Source organism: Zootermopsis nevadensis, unplaced genomic scaffold, assembly GCF_977971745.1.
Source record: "Zootermopsis nevadensis isolate Lab colony 2312 unplaced genomic scaffold, Znev_1.0 Znev_ptg000068l, whole genome shotgun sequence".
NCBI classification, from domain to species: domain Eukaryota; kingdom Metazoa; phylum Arthropoda; class Insecta; order Blattodea; family Termopsidae; genus Zootermopsis; species Zootermopsis nevadensis.
The window spans coordinates 1,647,487-1,673,008 of NW_028259199.1; positions in this window are offsets into that span (position 1 = coordinate 1,647,487).

A 25,522-nucleotide genomic window follows, 5' to 3' on the forward strand; every position below is an offset into this window, starting at 1 on the left:
TCCCGATCTGTAGAAATCTGAGTGACAACACTTATGTCACTTTGAGGGAACGTATATGTCAACTTCATGTCAGAGTCACGTCAATGTATGTAAAAGGGTTTGGAGGATAGAGATATTTTAATTTTTCGAGATTATTCGAAAGTCAATTTTTTAAAAGGCAAAAATATCTCCCGATCTGTATTAATCTGAGAGACAAAACTTATGTCACTTTGAGCGAACGTATATGTCAACTTCATGTCAGAGTCACGTCAATGTATGTCCAAGAGTTTGGAGGATAGAGACATTTTAATTTTTCGAGATTATTCGAAAGTCAATTTTTGAAAAGGCAAATATCTCCCGATCTGTTGGAATCTGAGAGACAAAACTTATGTCACTTTGAGGTAACGTATATGTCAACTTCATGTCAGAGGCACGTCAATGTATGTCCAAGGGTTTGGAGGATAGAGATATTTTAATTTTTCGAGATTATTCGAAAGTCAATTCTTGAAAAGGCAAATATCTCCCGATCTGTAGGAATCTGAGAGACAAAACTTATGTCACTTTGAGGGAACGTACATGTCAACTTCATGTCAGAGTCACGTCAATGTATGTAAAAAGGGTTTGGAGGATAAACACATTTTAATTTTTCGAGATTATTCGAAAGTCAATTTATGAAAAGGCAAATATCTCCCGATCTGTTGGAATCTGAGAGACAAAACTTATGTCACTTTGAGGTAACGTATATGTCAACTTCATGTAAGAGTCACATCAATGTATGTCCAAGGGTTTGGAGGATAAAGACATTTTAATTTTTCGAGATTATTCGAAAGTCAATTTATGGAAAGGCAAATATCTCCCGATCTGTTGGAATCTGAGAGACAAACCTTATGTCACTTTGAGGTAACGTATATGTCAACTTCATGTCAGAGGCTTGTCAATGTATGTCCAAGGGTTTGGAGGATAGAGATATTTTAATTTTTCGAGATTATTCGAAAGTCAATTATTGAAAAGGCAAATATCTCCCGATCTTAGCAATCTGAGAGACAAAACTTATGTCACTTTGAGGGAACGTATATGTCAACTTCATGTCAGATTCACGTCAATGTATGTCCAAGGGTTTGGTGTATAGAGACATTTTAATTTTTCGAGATTATTCGAAAGTCAATTTCTGTAAAGGCAAATATCTCCCGATCTGTAGGAATCTGAGAGACAAAACTTATGTCACTTTGAGGGAACGTACGTGTCAACTTCATGGCAGAGTCGCGTCAATGTATGTCCAAGGGTTTGGAGGATAAACACATTTTAATTTTTCGAGATTATAGAAAGTCAATTTTTGAAAAGTCAAATATCTCCCGATCTGTAGGAATCTGTGAGCTAAAACTTATGTCACTTTGAGGGAACGTATATGTCAACTTCATGTCAAAGTCACGTCAATGTATGTCCAAGAGTTTGGAGGATAGAGACATTTCAATTTTTCGAGATTATTCGAAAGTCAATTTTTGAAAAGGCAAATATCTCCCGATCTGTAGGAATCTGGGAGACAAAACTTATGTCACTTTGGGCGAACGTATATGTCAACTTCATGTCAGAGTCACGTCAATTTATGTCCAAGGGTTTATAGGATAGAGACATTTTAATTTTTCAAGGTTATTCGAAAGTCAATTTTTCAAAAGGCAAATATCTCCCGATCTGTAGGAATCTGTGAGACAAAACTTATGTCACTCTGAGGGAACGTATATGTCAACTTCATGTCAGAGTCACGTCAATGTATGTCCAAGGGTTTGAAGGACAGAGGCATTTTAATTTTTCGAGATTATTCGAAAGTCAATTTTTGAAAAGGCAAATATCTCCCGATCTGTAGAAATCTGAGAGACACCACTTATGTCACTTTGAGGGAACGTATATGTCAACTTCATGTCAGAGTCACATCAATGTATGTCCAAGGGTTTGGAGGATAAAGACATTTTAATTTTTCGAAATTATTCGAATGTCAATTTCTGAAAAGGCAAATATCTCCCGATCTGTAGGAACCTGAGAGACAAACCTTATGTCACTTTGAGGTAACGTATATGTCAACTTCATGTCAGAGTCATGTCAATGTATGTCCAAGGGTTTCTAGGATGGAGACATTTTAATTTTTCGTGATTATTCGAAAGTCAATTTCTGAAAAGGCAAATATCTCCCGATCTGTAGGAATCTGAGAGACAAATCTTATGTCACTTTGAGGGAACGTATATGTCAACTTCATGTCAGAGTCACGTTTATGTATGTCGAAGGGTTTGGAGGATAGAGACATTTTAATTTTTCGAAATTATTCGAAAGTCAATTTTTGAAAAGGCAAATATCTCCCGATCTGTAGGAATCTGAGAGACAAACCTTATGTCACTTTGAGGTAACGTATATGTCAACTTCGTGTCAGAGTCACGTCAATGTATGTCCAAGGGTTTGGAGGATAGAGACATTTCAATTTTTCGAAATTATTCGAAAGTCAATTTTTCAAAAGGCAAATATCTCCCAATCTGTATGAATCTGAGAGACAAAACTTATGTCACTTTGAGGGAACATATATGTCAACTTCATGTCAGAGTCACGACAATGTATGTCCAAGGGTTTGGAGGATAGAGATATTTTAATTTTTCGAGATTATTCGAAAGTCAATTTGTGAAAAGGCAAATATCTCCCGATCTGTAGGAATCTGAGATACAAAACGTATGTCACTTTGACGGAACGTATATGTCAACTTCATGTCAGATTACGTCAAAGTATGTCCAAGGGTTTGGAGGATAAAGGCATTTAAATTTTTCGAGATTATTCGAAAGTCAATTTCTGAAAAGGCAAATATCTCCCGATCTGTAGGAATCTGAGAGACAAAACTTATGTCACTTTGAGGGAACGTATATGTCAACTTCATGTCAGAGTCACGTCAATGTATGTCCAAGGGTTTGGAGGATAGAGATATTTTAATTTTTCGAAATTATTCGAAAGTCAATTTTTCAAAAGGCAAATATCTCCCGATCTGTAGGAATCTGATAGACAAAACTTATGTCACTGTGAGGGAACGTACATGTCAACTTCATGTCAGAGTCACGTCAATGTATGTCCAAGGGTTTGGAGGACAGAGGCATTTTAATTTTGCGAGATTATTCGAAAGTCAATTTTTCAAAATTCAAATAAATCGCGATCTGTAGGAATCTGAGAGACAACACTTATGTCACTTTGAGGGAACATATATGTCAACTTCATGTCTGAGTCACGTCAATGTATGTCCAAGGGTTTGGAGGATAGAGATATTTTAATTTTTCGAGATTATTCGAAGTCAATTCTTGAAAAGGCAAATATCTCCCGATCTGTAGGAATCTGAGACCAAAACTTATGTCACTTTGAGGGAACGTACATGTCAACTTCATGTCAGAGTCACGTCAATGTATGTAAAAAGGGTTTGGAGGATAAACACATTTTAATTTTTCGAGATTATTCGAAAGTCAATTTATGAAAAGGCAAATATCTCCCGATCTGTTGGAATCTGAGAGACAAAACTTATGTCACTTTGAGGTAACGTATATGTCAACTTCATGTAAGAGTCACATCAATGTATGTCCAAGGGTTTGGAGGATAAAGACATTTTAATTTTTCGAGATTATTCGAAAGTCAATTTATGAAAAGGCAAATATCTCCCGATCTGTTGAAATCTGAGAGACAAACCTTATGTCACTTTGAGGTAACGTAAATGTCAACTTCATGTCAGAGGCTTGTCAATGTATGTCCAAGGGTTTGGAGGATAGAGATATTTTAATTTTTCGAGATTATTCGAAAGTCAATTATTGAAAAGGCAAATATCTCCCGATCTTAGCAATCTGAGAGACAAAACTAATGTCACTTTGAGGGAACGTATATGTCAACTTCATGTCAGATTCACGTCAATGTATGTCCAAGGGTTTGGTGTATAGAGACATTTTAATTTTTCGAGATTATTCGAAAGTCAATTTCTGTAAAGGCAAATATCTCCCGATCTGTAGGGATCTGAGAGACAAAACTTATGTCACTTTGAGGGAACGTACGTGTCAACTTTATGGCAGAGTCGCGTCAATGTATGTCCAAGGGTTTGGAGGATAAACACATTTTAATTTTTCGAGATTATAGAAAGTCAATTTTTGAAAAGGCAAATATCTCCCGATCTGTAGGAATCTGAGAGACAAAACTTATGTCACTTTGAGGGAACGTACATGTCAACTTCATGTCAGAGTCACGTCAATGTATGTAAAAAGGGTTTGGAGGATAAACACATTTTAATTTTTCGAAATTATTCGAAAGTCAATTTATGAAAAGGCAAATATCTCCCGATCTGTTGGAATCTGAGAGACAAAACTTATGTCACTTTGAGGTAACGTATATGTCAACTTCATGTAAGAGTCACATCAATGTATGTCCAAGGGTTTGGAGGATAAAGACATTTTAATTTTTCGAGATTATTCGAAAGTCAATTTATGAAAAGGCAAATATCTCCCGATCTGTTGGAATCTGAGAGACAAAACTTATGTCACTTTGAGGTAACGTATATGTCAACTTCATGTCAGAGGCTTGTCAATGTATGTCCAAGGGTTTGGAGGATAGAGATATTTTAATTTTTCGAGATTATTCGAAAGTCAATTATTGAAAAGGCAAATATCTCCCGATCTTAGCAATCTGAGAGACAAAACTTATGTCACTTTGAGGGAACGTATATGTCAACTTCATGTCAGATTCACGTCAATGTATGTCCAAGGGTTTGGTGTATAGAGACATTTTAATTTTTCGAGATTATTCGAAAGTCAATTTCTGTAAAGGCAAATATCTCCCGATCTGTAGGAATCTGAGAGACAAAACTTATGTCACTTTGAGGGAACGTACGTGTCAACTTCATGGCAGAGTCGCGTCAATGTATGTCCAAGGGTTTGGAGGATAAACACATTTTAATTTTTCGATATTATAGAAAGTCAATTTTTGAAAAGTCAAATATCTCCCGATCTGTAGGAATCTGTGAGCTAAAACTTATGTCATTTTGAGGGAACGTATATGTCAACTTCATGTCACAGTCATGTCACTGTATGTCAAAGGGATTGTAGGATAGAGACATTTTAATTTTTCGAGATTATTCGAAAGTTAATTTTTGAAAAGGCAAATATCTCCCGATCTTTAGGAATCTGGGAGACAAAACTTATGTCACTTTGGGGGAACGTATATGTCAACTTCATGTCAGAGTCACGTCAATTTATGTCCAAGGGTTTGGAGGATAGAGACATTTTAATTTTTCAAGGTTATTCGAAAGTCAATTTTTCAAAAGGCAAATATCTCCCGATCTGTAGGAATCTGTGAGACAAAACTTATGTCACTCTGAGGGAACGTATATGTCAACTTCATGTCAGAGTCACGTCAATGTATGTCCAAGGGTTTGGAGGACAGAGGCATTTAAATTTTGCGAGATTATTCGAAAGTCAATTTTTCAAAATTCAAATAAATCGCGATCTGTATTAATCTGAGAGACAACACTTATGTCACTTTGAGGTAACATATATGTCAACTTCATGTCAGAGTCACGTCAATGTATGTACAAAGGTTTGGAGGATAGAGATATTTTAATTTTTCGAGAATATTCGAAAGTCAATTTTTAAAAAGGCAAATATCTCCCGATCTGTTGGAATCTGAGAGACAAAACTTATGTCACTTTGAGGGAACGTATATGTCAACTTCATATCAGAGTCACGTCAATGTATGTCCAAGAGTTTGGAGGATAGAGACATTTTAATTTTTCGAGATTATTCGAAAGTCAATTTTGAAAAGGCAAATATCTCCCGATCTGTAGGAATCTGAGAGACAAAACTTATGTCACTTTGAGGGAACGTATATGTCAACTTCATGTCAGAGTCACGTCAATGTATGTCCAAGGGGTTGGAGGATAGAGATATTTTAATTTTTCGAGATTATTTGATAGTTAATATTTGAAAAGGCAAATATCTCCCGATCTGTAGGAAACTGAGAGACAAACAATATGTCACTTTGAGGGAACGTATATGTCAACTTCATGTCAGATTCACGTCAATGTATGCCCAAAGGTTTGGAGGACAGAGGCATTTTAATTTTGCGAGATTATTCAAAAGTCAATTTTTGAAAAGGCAAATATCTCCCCATCTGTAGAAATCTGAGTGACAACACTTATGTCACTTTGAGGGAACGTATATGTCAACTTCATGTCAGAGTCACGTCAACGTATGTCCAAGGGTTTCGAGGATAAACACATATTAATTTTTCGATATTATTCCAAAGTCAATTTTTGAAAAGGCAAATATATCCCGATCTGTAGAAATCTGAGTGACAACACTTATGTCACTTTGAGGGAACGTATATGTCAACTTCATGTCAGAGTCACGTCAATGTATGTAAAAGGGTTTGGAGGATAGAGATATTTTAATTTTTCGAGATTATTCGAAAGTCAATTTTTTAAAAGGCAAAATTATCTCCCGATCTGTATTAATCTGAGAGACAAAACTTATGTCACTTTGAGCGAACGTATATGTCAACTTCATGTCAGAGTCACGTCAATGTATGTCCAAGAGTTTGGAGGATAGAGACATTTTAATTTTTCGAGATTATTCGAAAGTCAATTTTTGAAAAGGCAAATATCTCCCGATCTGTTGGAATCTGAGAGACAAAACTTATGTCACTTTGAGGTAACGTATATGTCAACTTCATGTCAGAGGCACGTCAATGTATGTCAAAGGGTTTGGAGGATAGAGATATTTTAATTTTTCGAGATTATTCGAAAGTCAATTTTTGAAAAGGCAAATATCTCCCGATCTTAGGAATCTGAGAGACAAAACTTATGTCACTTTGAGGGAACGTACATGTCAACTTCATGTCAGAGTCACGTCAATGTATGTAAAAAGGGTTTGGAGGATAAACACATTTTAATTTTTCGAGATTATTCGAAAGTCAATTTATGAAAAGGCAAATATCTCCCGATCTGTTGGAATCTGAGAGACAAAACTTATGTCACTTTGAGGTAACGTATATGTCAACTTCATGTAAGAGTCACATCAATGTATGTCCAAGGGTTTGGAGGATAAAGACATTTTAATTTTTCGAGATTATTCGAAAGTCAATTTATGAAAAGGCAAATATCTCCCGATCTGTTGAAATCTGAGAGACAAACCTTATGTCACTTTGAGGTAACGTAAATGTCAACTTCATGTCAGAGGCTTGTCAATGTATGTCCAAGGGTTTGGAGGATAGAGATATTTTAATTTTTCGAGATTATTCGAAAGTCAATTATTGAAAAGGCAAATATCTCCCGATCTTAGCAATCTGAGAGACAAAACTAATGTCACTTTGAGGGAACGTATATGTCAACTTCATGTCAGATTCACGTCAATGTATGTCCAAGGGTTTGGTGTATAGAGACATTTTAATTTTTCGAGATTATTCGAAAGTCAATTTCTGTAAAGGCAAATATCTCCCGATCTGTAGGGATCTGAGAGACAAAACTTATGTCACTTTGAGGGAACGTACGTGTCAACTTCATGGCAGAGTCGCGTCAATGTATGTCCAAGGGTTTGGAGGATAAACACATTTTAATTTTTCGAGATTATAGAAAGTCAATTTTTGAAAAGTCAAATATCTCCCGATCTGTAGGAATCTGTGAGCTAAAACTTATGTCACTTTGAGGGAACGTATATGTCAACTTCATGTCAGAGTCACGTCAATGTATGTCCAAGAGTTTGGAGGATAGAGACATTTTAATTTTTCGAGATTATTCGAAAGTCAATTTTTGAAAAGGCAAATATCTCCCGATCTGTAAGAATCTGGGAGACAAAACTTATGTCACTTTGGGGGAACGTATATGTCAACTTCATGTCAGAGTCACGTCAATTTATGTCCAAGGGTTTGGAGGATAGAGACATTTTAATTTTTCAAGGTTATTCGAAAGTCAATTTTTCAAAAGGCAAATATCTCCCGATCTGTAGGAATCTGTGAGACAAAACTTATGTCACTCTGAGGGAACGTATATGTCAACTTCATGTCAGAGTCACGTCAATGTATGCCAAGGGTTTGAAGGACAGAGGCATTTTAATTTTTCGAGATTATTCGAAAGTCAATTTTTGAAAAGGCAAATATCTCCCGATCTGTAGAAATCTGAGAGACACCACTTATGTCACTTTGAGGGAACGTATATGTCAACTTCATGTCAAAGTCACATCAATGTATGTCCAAGGGTTTGGAGGATAAAGACATTTTAATTTTTCGAAATTATTCGAATGTCAATTTCTGAAAAGGCAAATATCTCCCGATCTGTAGGAACCTGAGAGACAAACCTTATGTCACTTTGAGGTAACGTATATGTCAACTTCATGTCAGAGTCATGTCAATGTATGTCCAAGGGTTTCTAGGATGGAGACATTTTAATTTTTCGTGATTATTCGAAAGTCAATTTCTGAAAAGGCAAATATCTCCCGATCTGTAGGAATCTGAGAGACAAACTTTATGTCACTTTGAGGGAGCGTATATGTCAACTTCATGTCAGAGTCACGTCAATGTATGTCGAAGGGTTTGGAGGATATAGACATTTTAATTTTTCGAAATTATTCGAAAGTCAATTTTTGAAAAGGCAAATATCTCCCGATCTGTAGGAATCTGAGAGACAAACCTTATGTCACTTTGAGGTAACGTATATGTCAACTTCGTGTCAGAGTCACGTCAATGTATGTCCAAGGGTTTGGAGGATAGAGACATTTCAATTTTTCGAAATTATTCGAAAGTCAATTTTTCAAAAGGCAAATATCTCCCAATCTGTATGAATCTGAGAGACAAAACTTATGTCACTTTGAGGGAACATATATGTCAACTTCATGTCAGAGTCACGACAATGTATGTCCAAGGGTATGGAGGATAGAGATATTTTAATTTTTCGAGATTATTCGAAAGTCAATTTGTGAAAAGGCAAATATCTCCCGATCTGTAGGAATCTGAGAGACAAAACGTATGTCACTTTGACGGAACGTATATGTCAACTTCATGTCAGATTCACGTCAAAGTATGTCCAAGGGTTTGGAGGATAAAGGCATTTAAATTTTTCGAGATTATTCGAAAGTCAATTTCTGAAAAGGCAAATATCTCCCGATCTGTAGGAATCTGAGAGGCAAAACTTATGTCACTTTGAGGGAACGTATATGTCAACTTCATGTCAGAGTCACGTCAATGTATGTCCAAGGGTTTGGAGGATAGAGATATTTTAATTTTTCGAAATTATTCTAAAGTCAATTTTTCAAAAGGCAAATATCTCCCGATCTGTAGGAATCTGATAGACAAAACTTATGTCACTTTGAGGGAACGTATATGTCAACTTCATGTCAGAGTCACGTCAATGTATGTCCAAGGGGTTGGAGGATAGAGATATTTTAATTTTTCGAGATTATTTGATAGTTAATATTTGAAAAGGCAAATATCTCCCGATCTGTAGGAAACTGAGAGACAAACAATATGTCACTTTGAGGGAACGTATATGTCAACTTCATGTCAGATTCACGTCAATGTATGTCCAAAGGTTTGGAGGACAGAGGCATTTTAATTTTGCGAGATTATTCAAAAGTCAATTTTTGAAAAGGCAAATATCTCCCGATCTGTAGAAATCTGAGTGACAACACTTATGTCACTTTGAGGGAACGTATATGTCAACTTCATGTCAGAGTCACGTCAACGTATGTCAAAGGGTTTCGAGGATAAACACATATTAATTTTTCGATATTATTCCAAAGTCAATTTTTGAAAAGGCAAATATATCCCGATCTGTAGAAATCTGAGTGACAACACTTATGTCACTTTGAGGGAACGTATATGTCAACTTCATGTCAGAGTCACGTCAATGTATGTAAAAGGGTTTGGAGGATAGAGATATTTTAATTTTTCGAGATTATTCGAAAGTCAATTTTTTAAAAGGCAAAAATATCTCCCGATCTGTATTAATCTGAGAGACAAAACTTATGTCACTTTGAGCGAACGTATATGTCAACTTCATGTCAGAGTCACGTCAATGTATGTCCAAGAGTTTGGAGGATAGAGACATTTTAATTTTTCGAGATTATTCGAAAGTCAATTTTTGAAAAGGCAAATATCTCCCGATCTGTTGGAATCTGAGAGACAAAACTTATGTCACTTTGAGGTAACGTATATGTCAACTTCATGTCAGAGGCACGTCAATGTATGTCCAAGGGTTTGGAGGATAGAGATATTTTAATTTTTCGAGATTATTCGAAAGTCAATTCTTGAAAAGGCAAATATCTCCCGATCTGTAGGAATCTGAGAGACAAAACTTATGTCACTTTGAGGGAACGTACATGTCAACTTCATGTCAGAGTCACGTCAATGTATGTAAAAAGGGTTTGGAGGATAAACACATTTTAATTTTTCGAGATTATTCGAAAGTCAATTTATGAAAAGGCAAATATCTCCCGATCTGTTGGAATCTGAGAGACAAAACTTATGTCACTTTGAGGTAACGTATATGTCAACTTCATGTAAGAGTCACATCAATGTATGTCCAAGAGTTTGGAGGATAAAGACATTTTAATTTTTCGAGATTATTCGAAAGTCAATTTATGAAAAGGCAAATATCTCCCGATCTTAGCAATCTGAGAGACAAAACTTATGTCACTTTGAGGGAACGTATATGTCAACTTCATGTCAGATTCACGTCAATGTATGTCCAAGGGTTTGGTGTATAGAGACATTTTAATTTTTCGAGATTATTCGAAAGTCAATTTCTGTAAAGGCAAATATCTCCCGATCTGTAGGAATCTGAGAGACAAAACTTATGTCACTTTGAGGGAACGTACGTGTCAACTTCATGGCAGAGTCGCGTCAATGTATGTCCAAGGGTTTGGAGGATAAACACATTTTAATTTTTCGAGATTATAGAAAGTCAATTTTTGAAAAGTCAAATATCTCCCGATCTGTAGGAATCTGTGAGCTAAAACTTATGTCACTTTGAGGGAACGTATATGTCAACTTCATGTCAGAGTCACGTCAATGTATGTCCAAGAGTTTGGAGGATAGAGACATTTCAATTTTTCGAGATTATTCGAAAGTCAATTTTTGAAAAAGCAAATATCTCCCGATCTGTAGGAATCTGGGAGACAAAACTTATGTCACTTTGGGCGAACGTATATGTCAACTTCATGTCAGAGTCACGTCAATTTATGTCCAAGGGTTTATAGGATAGAGACATTTTAATTTTTCAAGGTTATTCGAAAGTCAATTTTTCAAAAGGCAAATATCTCCCGATCTGTAGGAATCTGTGAGACAAAACTTATGTCACTCTGAGGGAACGTATATGTCAACTTCATGTCAGAGTCACGTCAATGTATGTCCAAGGGTTTGAAGGACAGAGGCATTTTAATTTTTCGAGATTATTCGAAAGTCAATTTTTGAAAAGGCAAATATCTCCCGATCTGTAGAAATCTGAGAGACACCACTTATGTCACTTTGAGGGAACGTATATGTCAACTTCATGTCAGAGTCACATCAATGTATGTCCAAGGGTTTGGAGGATAAAGACATTTTAATTTTTCGAAATTATTCGAATGTCAATTTCTGAAAAGGCAAATATCTCCCGATCTGTAGGAACCTGAGAGACAAACCTTATGTCACTTTGAGGTAACGTATATGTCAACTTCATGTCAGAGTCATGTCAATGTATGTCCAAGGGTTTCTAGGATGGAGACATTTTAATTTTTCGTGATTATTCGAAAGTCAATTTCTGAAAAGGCAAATATCTCCCGATCTGTAGGAATCTGAGAGACAAATCTTATGTCACTTTGAGGGAACGTATATGTCAACTTCATGTCAGAGTCACGTTTATGTATGTCGAAGGGTTTGGAGGATAGAGACATTTTAATTTTTCGAAATTATTCGAAAGTCAATTGTTGAAAAGGCAAATATCTCCCGATCTGTAGGAATCTGAGAGACAAACCTTATGTCACTTTGAGGTAACGTATATGTCAACTTCGTGTCAGAGTCACGTCAATGTATGTCCAAGGGTTTGGAGGATAGAGACATTTCAATTTTTCGAAATTATTCGAAAGTCAATTTTTCAAAAGGCAAATATCTCCCAATCTGTATGAATCTGAGAGACAAAACTTATGTCACTTTGAGGGAACATATATGTCAACTTCATGTCAGAGTCACGACAATGTATGTCCAAGGGTTTGGAGGATAGAGATATTTTAATTTTTCGAGATTATTCGAAAGTCAATTTGTGAAAAGGCAAATATCTCCCGATCTGTAGGAATCTGAGATACAAAACGTATGTCACTTTGACGGAACGTATATGTCAACTTCATGTCAGATTACGTCAAAGTATGTCCAAGGGTTTGGAGGATAAAGGCATTTAAATTTTTCGAGATTATTCGAAAGTCAATTTCTGAAAAGGCAAATATCTCCCGATCTGTAGGAATCTGAGAGACAAAACTTATGTCACTTTGAGGGAACGTATATGTCAACTTCATGTCAGAGTCACGTCAATGTATGTCCAAGGGTTTGGAGGATAGAGATATTTTAATTTTTCGAAATTATTCGAAAGTCAATTTTTCAAAAGGCAAATATCTCCCGATCTGTAGGAATCTGATAGACAAAACTTATGTCACTGTGAGGGAACCTACATGTCAACTTCATGTCAGAGTCACGTCAATGTATGTCCAAGGGTTTGGAGGACAGAGGCATTTTAATTTTGCGAGATTATTCGAAAGTCAATTTTTCAAAATTCAAATAAATCGCGATCTGTAGGAATCTGAGAGACAACACTTATGTCACTTTGAGGGAACATATATGTCAACTTCATGTCTGAGTCACGTCAATGTATGTCCAAAGGTTTGGAGGATAGAGATATTTTAATTTTTCGAGAATATTCGAAAGTCAATTTTTAAAAAGACAAATATCTCCCGATCTGTTGGAATCTGAGAGACAAAACTTATGTCACTTTGAGGGAACGTATATGTCAACTTCATGTCAGAGTCACGTCAATGTATGTCCAAGAGTTTGGAGGATAGAGACATTTTAATTTTTCGAGATTATTCGAAAGTCAATTTTTGAAAAGGCAAATATATCCCGATCTGTAGGAATCTGGGAGACAAAACTTATGTCACTTTGAGGGAACGTATATGTCAACTTCATGTCAGAGTCACGTCAATAAATGTCCAAGGGGTTGGAGGATAGAGATATTTTAATTTTTCGAGATTATTTGATAGTTAGTATTTGAAAAGGCAAATATCTCCCGATCTGTAGGAAACTGAGAGACAAACAAAATGTCACTTTGAGGGAACGTATATGTCAACTTCATGTCAGATTCACGTCAATGTATGTCCAAGGGTTTGGAGGACAGAGGCATTTTAATTTTGCGAGATTATTCAAAAGTCAATTTTTGAAAAGGCAAATATCTCCCGATCTGTAGAAATCTGAGTGACAACACTTATGTCACTTTGAGGGAACGTATATGTCAACTTCATGTCAGAGTCACGTCAACGTATGTCCAAGGGTTTCGAGGATAAACACATATTAATTTTTCGATATTATTCCAAAGTCAATTTTTGAAAAGGCAAATATATCCCGATCTGTAGAAATCTGAGTGACAACACTTATGTCACTTTGAGGGAACGTATATGTCAACTTCATGTCAGAGTCACGTCAATGTATGTAAAAGGGTTTGGAGGATAGAGATATTTTAATTTTTCGAGATTATTAGAATGTCAATTTTTTAAAAGGCAAATATCTCCCGATCTGTATTAATCTGAGAGACAAAACTTATGTCACTTTGAGCGAACGTATATGTCAACTTCATGTCAGAGTCACGTCAATGTATGTCCAAGAGTTTGGAGGATAGAGACATTTTAATTTTTCGAGATTATTCGAAAGTCAATTTTTGAAAAGGCAAATATCTCCCGATCTGTTCTAATCTGAGAGACAAAACTTATGTCACTTTGAGGTAACGTATATGTCAACTTCATGTCAGAGGCACGTCAATGTATGTCAAAGGGTTTGGAGGATAGAGATATTTTAATTTTTCGAGATTATTCGAAAGTCAATTTTTGAAAAGGCAAATATCTCCCGATCTTAGGAATCTGAGAGACAAAACTTATGTCACTTTGAGGGAACGTACATGTCAACTTCATGTCAGAGTCACGTCAATGTATGTAAAAAGGGTTTGGAGGATAAACACATTTTAATTTTTCGAGATTATTCGAAAGTCAATTTATGAAAAGGCAAATATCTCCCGATCTGTTGGAATCTGAGAGGCAAAACTTATGTCACTTTGAGGTAACGTATATGTCAACTTCATGTAAGAGTCACATCAATGTATGTCCAAGGGTTTGGAGGATAAAGACATTTCAATTTTTCGAGATTATTCGAAAGTCAATTTATGAAAGGCAAATATCTCCCGATCTGTTGGAATCTGAGAGACAAAACTTATGTCACTTTGAGGTAACGTATATGTCAACTTCATGTCAGAGGCTTGTCAATGTATGTCCAAGGGTTTGGAGGACAGAGATATTTTAATTTTTCGAGATTATTCGAAAGTCAATTTTTGAAAAGGCAAATATCTCCCGATCTTAGCAATCTGAGAGACAAAACTTATGTCACTTTGAGGGAACGTATATGTCAACTTCATGTCAGATTCACGTCAATGTATGTCCAAGGGTTTGGTGTATAGAGACATTTTAAATTTTCGAGATTATTCGAAAGTCAATTTCTGTAAAGGCAAATATCTCCCGATCTGTATGAATCTGAGAGACAAAACTTATGTCACTTTGAGGGAACGTACGTGTCAACTTCATGGCAGAGTCGCGTCAATGTATGTCCAAGGGTTTGGAGGATAAACACATTTTAATTTTTCGAGATTATAGAAAGTCAATTTTTGAAAAGTCAAATATCTCCCGATCTGTAGGAATCTGTGAGCTAAAACTTATGTCACTTTGAGGGAACGTATATGTCAACTTCATGTCAGAGTCACGTCAATGTATGTCCAAGGGTTTGGAGGATAGAGACATTTTAATTTTTCAAGGTTATTCGAAAGTCAATTTTTCAAAAGGCAAATATCTCCCGATCTGTAGGAATCTGTGAGACAAAACTTATGTCACTCTGAGGGAACGTATATGTCAACTTCATGTCAGAGTCACGTCAATGTATGTCCAAGGGTTTGGAGGACAGAGGCATTTTAATTTTTCGAGATTATTCGAAAGTCAATTTCTGAAAAGGCAAATATCTCCCGATCTGTAGGAACCTGAGAGACAAACCTTATGTCACTTTGAGGTAACGTATATGTCAACTTCATGTCAGAGTCATGTCAATGTATGTCCAAGGGTTTCTAGGATGGAGACATTTTAATTTTTCGTGATTATTCGAAAGTCAATTTCTGAAAAGGCAAATATCTCCCGATCTGTAGGAATCTGAGAGACAAACCTTATGTCACTTTGAGGGAACGTATATGTCAACTTCATGTCAGAGTCACGTCAATGTATGTCGAAGGGTTTGGAGGATAGAGACATTTTAATTTTTCGAAATTATTCGAAAGTCAATTTTTGAAAAGGCAAATATCTCCCGATCTGTAGGAATCTGAGAGACAAACCTTATGTCACTTTGAGGTAACGTATATGTCAACTTCGTGTCAGAGTCACGTCAATGTATGTCCAAGGGTTTGGAGGATAGAGACATTTCAATTTTTCGAAATTATTCGAAAGTCAATTTTTCAAAAGGCAAATATCTCCCAATCTGTATGAATCTGAGAGACAAAACTTATGTCACTTTGAGGGAACATATATGTCAACTTCATGTCAGAGTCACGACAATGTATGTCCAAGGGTTTGGAAGATAGAGATATTTTAATTTTTCGAGATTATTAGAAAGTCAATTTGTGAAAAGGCAAATATCTCCCGATCTGTAGGAATCTGAGAGACAAAACGTATGTCACTTTGACGGAACGTATATGTCAACTTCATGTCAGATTCACGTCAAAGTATGTCCAAGGGTTTGGAGGATAAAGGCATTTAAATTTTTCGAGATTATTCGAAAGTCAATTTCTGAAAAGGCAAATATCTCCCGATCTGTAGGAATCTGAGAGACAAAACTTATGTCACTTTGAGGGAACTTATATGTCAACTTCATGTCAGAGTCACGTCAATGTATGTCCAAGGGTTTGGAGGATAGAGATATTTTAATTTTTCGAAATTATTCGAAAGTCAATTTTTCAAAAGGCAAATATCTCCCGATCTGTAGGAATCTGATAGACAAAACTTATGTCACTGTGAGGGAACGTATATGTCAACTTCATGTCAGAGTCACGTCAATGTATGTCCAAGGGTTTGGAGGACAGAGGCATTTTAATTTTGCGAGATTATTCGAAAGTCAATTTTTCAAAATTCAAATAAATCGCGATCTGTAGGAATCTGAGAGACAACACTTATGTCACTTTGAGGGAACATATATGTCAACTTCATGTCAGAGTCACGTCAATGTATGTCCAAAGGTTTGGAGGATAGAGATATTTTAATTTTTCGAGAATATTCGAAAGTCAATTTTTAAAAAGACAAATATCTCCCGATCTGTTGGAATCTGAGAGACAAAACTTATGTCACTTTGAGGGAACGTATATGTCAACTTCATGTCAGAGTCACGTCAATGTATGTCCAAGAGTTTGGAGGATAGAGACATTTTAATTTTTCGAGATTATTCGAAAGTCAATTTTTGAAAAGGCATATATCTCTCGATCTGTAGGAATCTGAGAGACAAAACTTATGTCACTTTGAGGGAACGTATATGTCAACTTCATGTCAGAGTCACGTCAATAAATGTCCAAGTTGTTGGAGGATAGAGATATTTTAATTTTTCTAGATTATTTGATAGTTAATATTTGAAAAGGCAAATATCTCCCGATCTGTAGGAAACTGAGAGACAAACAATATGTCACTTTGAGGGAACGTATATGTCAACTTCATGTCAGATTCACGTCAATGTATGTCCAAGGGTTTGGAGGACAGAGGCATTTTAATTTTGCGAGATTATTCAAAAGTCAATTTTTGAAAAGGCAAATATCTCCCGATCTGTAGAAATCTGAGTGACAACACTTATGTCACTTTGAGGGAACGTATATGTCAACTTCATGTCAGAGTCACGTCAACGTATGTCCAAGGGTTTCGAGGATAAACACATATTAATTTTTCGATATTATTCCAAAGTCAATTTTTGAAAAGGCAAATATATCCCGATCTGTAGAAATCTGAGTGACAACACTTATGTCACTTTGAGGGAACGTATATGTCAACTTCATGTCAGAGTCACGTCAATGTATGTAAAAGGGTTTGGAGGATAGAGATATTTTAATTTTTCGAGATTATTAGAAAGTCAATTTTTTAAAAGGCAAATATCTCCCGATCTGTATTAATCTGAGAGACAAAACTTATGTCACTTTGAGCGAACGTATATGTCAACTTCATGTCAGAGTCACGTCAATGTATGTCCAAGAGTTTGGAGGATAGAGACATTTTAATTTTTCGAGATTATTCGAAAGTCAATTTTTGAAAAGGCAAATATCTCCCGATCTGTTGGAATCTGAGAGACAAAACTTATGTCACTTTGAGGTAACGTATATGTCAACTTCATGTCAGAGGCACGTCAATGTATGTCCAAGGGTTTGGAGGATAGAGATATTTTAATTTTTCGAGATTATTCGAAAGTCAATTTTTGAAAAGGCAAATATCTCCCGATCTTAGGAATCTGAGAGACAAAACTTATGTCACTTTGAGGGAACGTACATGTCAACTTCATGTCAGAGTCACGTCAATGTATGTAAAAAGGGTTTGGAGGATAAACACATTTTAATTTTTCGAGATTATTCGAAAGTCAATTTATGAAAAGGCAAATATCTCCCGATCTGTTGGAATCTGAGAGACAAAACTTATGTCACTTTGAGGTAACGTATATGTCAACTTCATGTAAGAGTCACATCAATGTATGTCCAAGGGTTTGGAGGATAAAGACATTTCAATTTTTCGAGATTATTCGAAAGTCAATTTATGAAAAGGCAAATATCTCCCGATCTGTTGGAATCTGAGAGACAAAACTTATGTCACTTTGAGGTAACGTATATGTCAACTTCATGTCAGAGGCTTGTCAATGTATGTCCAAGGGTTTGGAGGATAGAGATATTTTAATTTTTCGAGATTATTCGAAAGTCAATTTTTTAAAACGCAAATATCTCCCGATCTTAGCAATCTGAGAGACAAAACTTATGTCACTTTGAGGGAACGTATATGTCAACTTCATGTCAGATTCACGTCAATGTATGTCCAAGGGTTTGGTGTATAGAGACATTTTAATTTTTCGAGATTATTCGAAAGTCAATTTCTGTAAAGGCAAATATCTCCCGATCTGTAGGAATCTGAGAGATAAAACTTATGTCACTTTGTGGGAACGTACGTGTCAACTTCATGGCAGAGTCGCGTCAATGTATGTCCAAGGGTTTGGAGGATAAACACATTTTAATTTTTCGAGATTATAGAAAGTCAATTTTTGAAAAGTCAAATATCTCCCGATCTGTAGGAATCTGTGAGCTAAAACTTATGTCACTTTGAGGGAACGTATATGTCAACTTCATGTCAGAGTCACGTCAATGTATGTCCAAGGGTTTGGAGGATAGAGACATTTTAATTTTTCAAGGTTATTCGAAAGTCAATTTTTCAAAAGGCAAATATCTCCCGATCTGTAGGAATCTGTGAGACAAAACTTATGTCACTCTGAGGGAACGTATATGTCAACTTCATGTCAGAGTCACGTCAATGTATGTCCAAGGGTTTGAAGGACAGAGGCATTTTAATTTTTCGAGATTATTCGAAAGTCAATTTCTGAAAAGGCAAATATCTCCCGATCTGTAGAAATATGAGAGACACCACTTATGTCACTTTGAGGGAACGTATATGTCAACTTCATGTCAGAGTCACATCAATGTATGTCCAAGGGTTTGGAGGATAAAGACATTTTAATTTTTCGAGATTATTCGAATGTCAATTTCTGAAAAGGCAAATATCTTCCGATCTGTAGGAACCTGAGAGACAAACCTTATGTCACTTTGAGGTAACGTATATGTCAACTTCATGTCAGAGTCATGTCAATGTATGTCCAAGGGTTTCTAGGATGGAGACATTTTAATTTTTCGTGATTATTCGAAAGTCAATTTCTGAAAAGGCAAATATCTCCCGATCTGTAGGAATCTGAGAGACAAACCTTATGTCACTTTGAGGGAACGTATATGTCAACTTCATGTCAGAGTCACGTCAATGTATGTCGAAGGGTTTGGAGGATAGAGACATTTTAATTTTTCGAAATTATTCGAAAGTCAATTTTTGAAAAAGCAAATATCTCCCGATCTGTAGGAATCTGAGAGACAAACCTTATGTCAGTTTGAGGTAACGTATATGTCAACTTCGTGTCAGAGTCACGTCAATGTATGTCCAAGGGTTTGGAGGATAGAGACATTTCAATTTTTCGAAATTATTCGAAAGTCAATTTTTCAAAAGGCAAATATCTCCCAATCTGTATGAATCTGAGAGACAAAACTTATGTCACTTTGAGGGAACATATATGTCAACTTCATGTCAGAGTCACGACAATGTATGTCCAAGGGTTTGGAGGATAGAAATATTTTAATTTTTCGAGATTATTCGAAAGTCAATTTGTGAAAAGGCAAATATCTCCCGATCTGTAGGAATCTGAGAGACAAAACCAATGTCACTTTGACGGAACGTATATGTCAACTTCATGTCAGATTCACGTCAAAGTATGTCCAAGGGTTTGGAGGATAAAGGCATTTAAATTTTTCGAGATTATTCGAAAGTCAATTTCTGAAAAGGCAAATATCTCCCGATCTGTACGAATCTGAGAGACAAAACTTATGTCACTTTGAGGGAACGCATATGTCAACTTCATGTCAGAGTCACGTCAATGTATGTCCAAGGTTTTGGAGGATAGAGATATTTGAATTTTTCGAAATTATTCGAAAGTCAATTTTACAAAAGGCAAATATCTCCCGATCTGTACTAATCTGATAGACAAAACTTATGTCACTGTGAGGGAACGTATATGTCAACTTCATGTCAGAGTCACGTCAATGTATGTCCAGGGGTTTGGAGGACAGAGGCATTTTAATTTTGCGAGATTATTCGAAAGTCAATTTTTCAAAATTCAAATAAATCGCGATCTGTAGGAATCTGAGAGACAACACTTATGTCACTTTGAGGGAACATATATGTCAACTTCATGTCAGAGTCACGTCAATGTATGTCCAAAGGTTTGGAGGATAGAGATATTTTAATTTTTCGAGAATATTCGAAAGTCAATTTTTAAAAAGACAAATATCTCCCGATCTGTTGGAATCTGAGAGACAAAACATATGTCACTTTGAGGGAACGTATATGTCAACTTCATGTCAGAGTCACGTCAATGTATGTCCAAGAGTTTGGAGGATAGAGACATTTTAATTTTTCGAGATTATTCGAAAGTCAATTTTTGAAAAGGCAAATATCTCCCGATCTGTAGGAATCTGAGAGACAAAACTTATGTCACTTTGAGGGAACGTATATGTCAACTTCATGTCAGAGTCACGTCAATAAATGTCCAAGGGGTTGGAGGATAGAGATATTTTAATTTTTCGAGATTATTTGATAGTTAATATTTGAAAAGGCAAATATCTCCCGATCTGTAGGAAACTGAAAGACAAACAATATGTCACTTTGAGGGAACGTATATGTCAACTTCATGTCAGATTCACGCCAATGTATGTCCAAGGGTTTGGATGACAGAGGCATTTTAATTTTGCGAGATTATTCAAAAGTCAATTTTTGAAAAGGCAAATATCTCCCGATCTGTAGAAATCTGAGTGACAACACTTATGTCACTTTGAGGGAACGTATATGTCAACTTCATGTCAGAGTCACGTCAACGTATGTCCAAGGGTTTCGAGGATAAACACATATTAATTTTTCGATATTATTCCAAAGTCAATTTTTGAAAAGGCAAATATATCCCGATCTGTAGAAATCTGAGTGACAACACTTATGTCACTTTGAGGGAACGTATATGTCAACTTCATGTCAGAGTCACGTCAATGTATGTAAAATTGTTTGGAGGATAGAGATATTTTAATTTTTCGAGATTATTCGAAAGTCAATTTTTTAAAAGGCAAATATCTCCCGATCTGTATTAATCTGAGAGACAAAACTTATGTCACTTTGAGCGAACGTATATGTCAACTTCATGTCAGAGTCACGTCAATGTATGTCCAAGAGTTTGGAGGATAGAGACATTTTAAGTTTTCGAGATTATTCGAAAGTCAATTTTTGAAAAGGCAAATATCTCCCGATCTGTTGGAATCTGAGAGACAAAACTTATGTCACTTTGAGGTAACGTATATGTCAACTTCATGTCAGAGGCACGTCAATGTATGTGCAAGGGTTTGGAGGATAGAGATATTTTAATTTTTCGAGATTATTCGAAAGTCAATTTTTGAAAAGGCAAATATCTCCCGATCTTAGGAATCTGAGAGTCAAAACTTATGTCACTTTGAGGGAACGTACATGTCAACTTCATGTCAGAGTCACGTCAATGTATGTAAAAAGGGTTTGGAGGATAAACACATTTTAATTTTTCGAGATTATAGAAAGTCAATTCTTGAAAAGGCAAATATCTCCCGATCTGTAGGAATCTGAGAGACAAAACTTATGTCACTTTGAGCGAACGTATATGTCAACTTCATGTCAGAGTCACGTCAATGTATGTCCAAGGGTTTGGAGGATAGAGACATTTTAATTTTTCAAGATTATTCGAAAGTCAATTTTTCAAAAGGCAAATATCTCCCGATCTGTAGGAATCTGAGAGACAAACCTTATGTCACTTTGTGGGAACGTATATGTCAACTTCATGCAAGAGTCACATCAATGTATGTCCAAGGGTTTGGAGGATAAAGACATTTTAATTTTTCGAGATTATTCGAAAGTCAATTTTTGAAAAAAACAAATATCTCCCGATCTGAAGGAACCTGAGAGACGAAACTAATGTCACTTTGAGGGAACGTATATGTCAACTTCATGCCAGAGTCACGTCAATGTATGTCCAAGGGTTTGGAGGATAGAGACATTTTAATTTTTCGAGATTATTCGAAAGTCAATTTTTGAAAAGGCAAATATCTCCCGATCTGTAGGAATCTGAGAGACAAACCTTATGTCACTTTGAGGTAACGTATATGTCAACTTCATGTCAGAGTCATGTCAATGTATGTCCAAGGGTTTCTAGGATGGAGACAATTTAATTTTTCGAGATTATTCAAAAGTCAATTTCTGAAAAGGCAAATATATCCCAATCTGTAGAAATCTGAGACACAACACTTATGTCACTTTGAGGGAACGTATATGTCAACTTCATGTCAGAGTCACGTCAACGTATGTCCAAGGGTTTCGAGGATAAACACATATTAATTTTTCGATATTATTCCAAAGTCAATTTTTGAAAAGGCAAATATATCCCGATCTGTAGAAATCTGAGTGACAACACTTATGTCACTTTGAGGGAACGTATATGTCAACTTCATTTCAGAGTCACGTCAATGTATGTAAAAGGGTTTCGAGGATAGAGATATTTTAATTTTTCGAGATTATTCGAAAGTCAATTTTTGAAAAGGCAAATATCTCCCGATCTGTAGGAATCTGAAAGACAAAACTTATGTCACTTTGAGCGAACGTATATATCAACTTCATGTCAGAGTCACGTCAATGTATGTCCAAGAGTTTGGAGGATAGAGACATTTTAATTTTTCGAGATTATTCGAAAGTCAATTTTTGAAAAGGCAAATATCTCCCGATCTGTTGGAATCTGAGAGACAAACCTTATGTCACTTTGAGGGAACGTATATGTCAACTTCATGCAAGAGTCACATCAATGTATGTCCAAGGGTTTGGAGGATAAAGACATTTTAATTTTTCGAGATTATTCGATAGTCAATTTTTGAAAAAACAAATATCTCCCGATCTGAAGGAACCTGAGAGACGAAACTAATGTCACTTTGAGGGAACGTATATGTCAACTTCATGCCAGAGTCACGTCAATGTATGTCCAAGGGTTTGGAGGATAGAGACATTTTAATTTTTCGAGATTATTCGAAAGTCAATTTTTGAAAACGCAAATATCTCCCGATCTGTTGGAATCTGAGAGACAAAACTTATGTCACTTTGAGGTAACGTATATGTCAACTTCATGTCAGAGTCTAGTCAATGTATGTCCAAGGGTTTGGAGGATAGAGATATTTTAATTTTTCGAGATTATTCGAAAGTCAATTTTTGAAAAGGCAAATATCTCCCGATCTTAGGAATCTGAGAGACAAAACTTATGTCACTTTGAGGGAACGTACATGTCAACTTCATGTCAGAGTCACGTCAATGTATGTCCAAGGGTTTGGAGGATAAACATATTTTAATTTTTCGAGATTATAGAAAGTCAATTTTTGAAAAGGCAAATATCTCCCGATCTGTAGGAATCTGAGAGACAAAACTTATGTCACTTTGAGGGAACGTATATGTCAACTTCATGTCAGAGTCACGTCAATGTATGTCCAAGGGTTTGGAGGATAGAGACATTTTAATTTTTCAAGATTATTAGAAAGTCAATTTTTCAAAAGGCAAATATCTCCCGATCTGTAAGAATCTGAGAGACAAACCTTATGTCACTTTGGGGTAACGCATATGTTAACTTCATGTCAGAGTCTCGTCAATGTATGTCCAAGGGTTTGGAGGATAGAGACAGTTTAATTTTTCGAGATTATTCGAAAGTCAATTTTTGAAAAGGCAAATATCTCCCGATCTGTAGGTATCTGAGTGACAAACCTTATGTCACTTTGAGGGAACGTATATGTCAACTTCATGTCAGAGTCACATCAATGTATGTCCAAGGGTTTGGAGTATAAAGACATTTTAATTTTTCGAGATTATTCGAAAGTCAATTTCTGAATAAACAAATATCTGCCGATCTGAAGGAACCTGAGAGACGAAACTTATGTCACTTTGAGGGAACGTATATGTCAACTTCATGCCAGAGTCACGTCAATGTATGTCCAAGGGTTTGGAGGATAGAGACACTTTAATTTTTCGAGATTATTCGAAAGTCAATTTTTGAAAAGGCAAATATCTCCCGATCTGTAGGAATCTGAGAGACAAAACTTATGTCACTTTGAGGGAACGTATATGTCAACTTCATATCAGAGTCACGTCAATGTATGTCCAAGAGTTTGGAGGATAGAGACATTTTAATTTTTCGAGATTATTCGAAAGTCTATTTTTGAAAAGGCAAATATCTCCCGATCTGTAGGAATCTGAGAGACAAAACTTATGTCACTTTGAGGGAACGTATATGTCAACTTCATGTCAGAGTCACGTCAATGTATGTCCAAGGGGTTGGAGGATAGAGATATTTTAATTTTTCGAGATTATTTGATAGTTAATATTTGAAAAGGCAAATATCTCCCGATCTGTAGGAAACTGAGAGACAAACAATATGTCACTTTGAGGGAACGTATATGTCAACTTCATGTCAGATTCACGTCAATGTATGTCCAAAGGTTTGGAGGACAGAGGCATTTTAATTTTGCGAGATTATTCAAAAGTCAATTTTTGAAAAGGCAAATATCTCCCGATCTGTAGAAATCTGAGTGACAACACTTATGTCACTTTGAGGGAACGTATATGTCAACTTCATGTCAGAGTCACGTCAACGTATGTCCAAGGGTTTCGAGGATAAACACATATTAATTTTTCGATATTATTCCAAAGTCAATTTTTGAAAAGGCAAATATATCCCGATCTGTAGAAATCTGAGTGACAACACTTATGTCACTTTGAGGGAACGTATATGTCAACTTCATGTCAGAGTCACGTCAATGTATGTAAAAGGGTTTGGAGGATAGAGATATTTTAATTTTTCGAGATTATTCGAAAGTCAATTTTTTAAAAGGCAAAAATATCTCCCGATCTTTATTAATCTGAGAGACAAAACTTATGTCACTTTGAGCGAACGTATATGTCAACTTCATGTCAGAGTCACGTCAATGTATGTCCAAGAGTTTGGAGGATAGAGACATTTTAATTTTTCGAGATTTTTCGAAAGTCAATTTTTGAAAAGGCAAATATCTCCCGATCTGTTGGAATCTGAGAGACAAAACTTATGTCACTTCGAGGTAACGTATATGTCAACTTCATGTCAGAGGCACGTCAATGTATGTCCAAGGGTTTGGAGGATAGAGATATTTTAATTTTTCGAGATTATTCGAAAGTCAATTCTTGAAAAGGCAAATATCTCCCGATCTGTAGGAATCTGAGAGACAAAACTTATGTCACTTTGAGGGAACGTATATGTCAACTTCATGTCAGAGTCACGTCAATGTATGTAAAAAGGGTTTGGAGGATAAACACATTTTAATTTTTCGAAATTA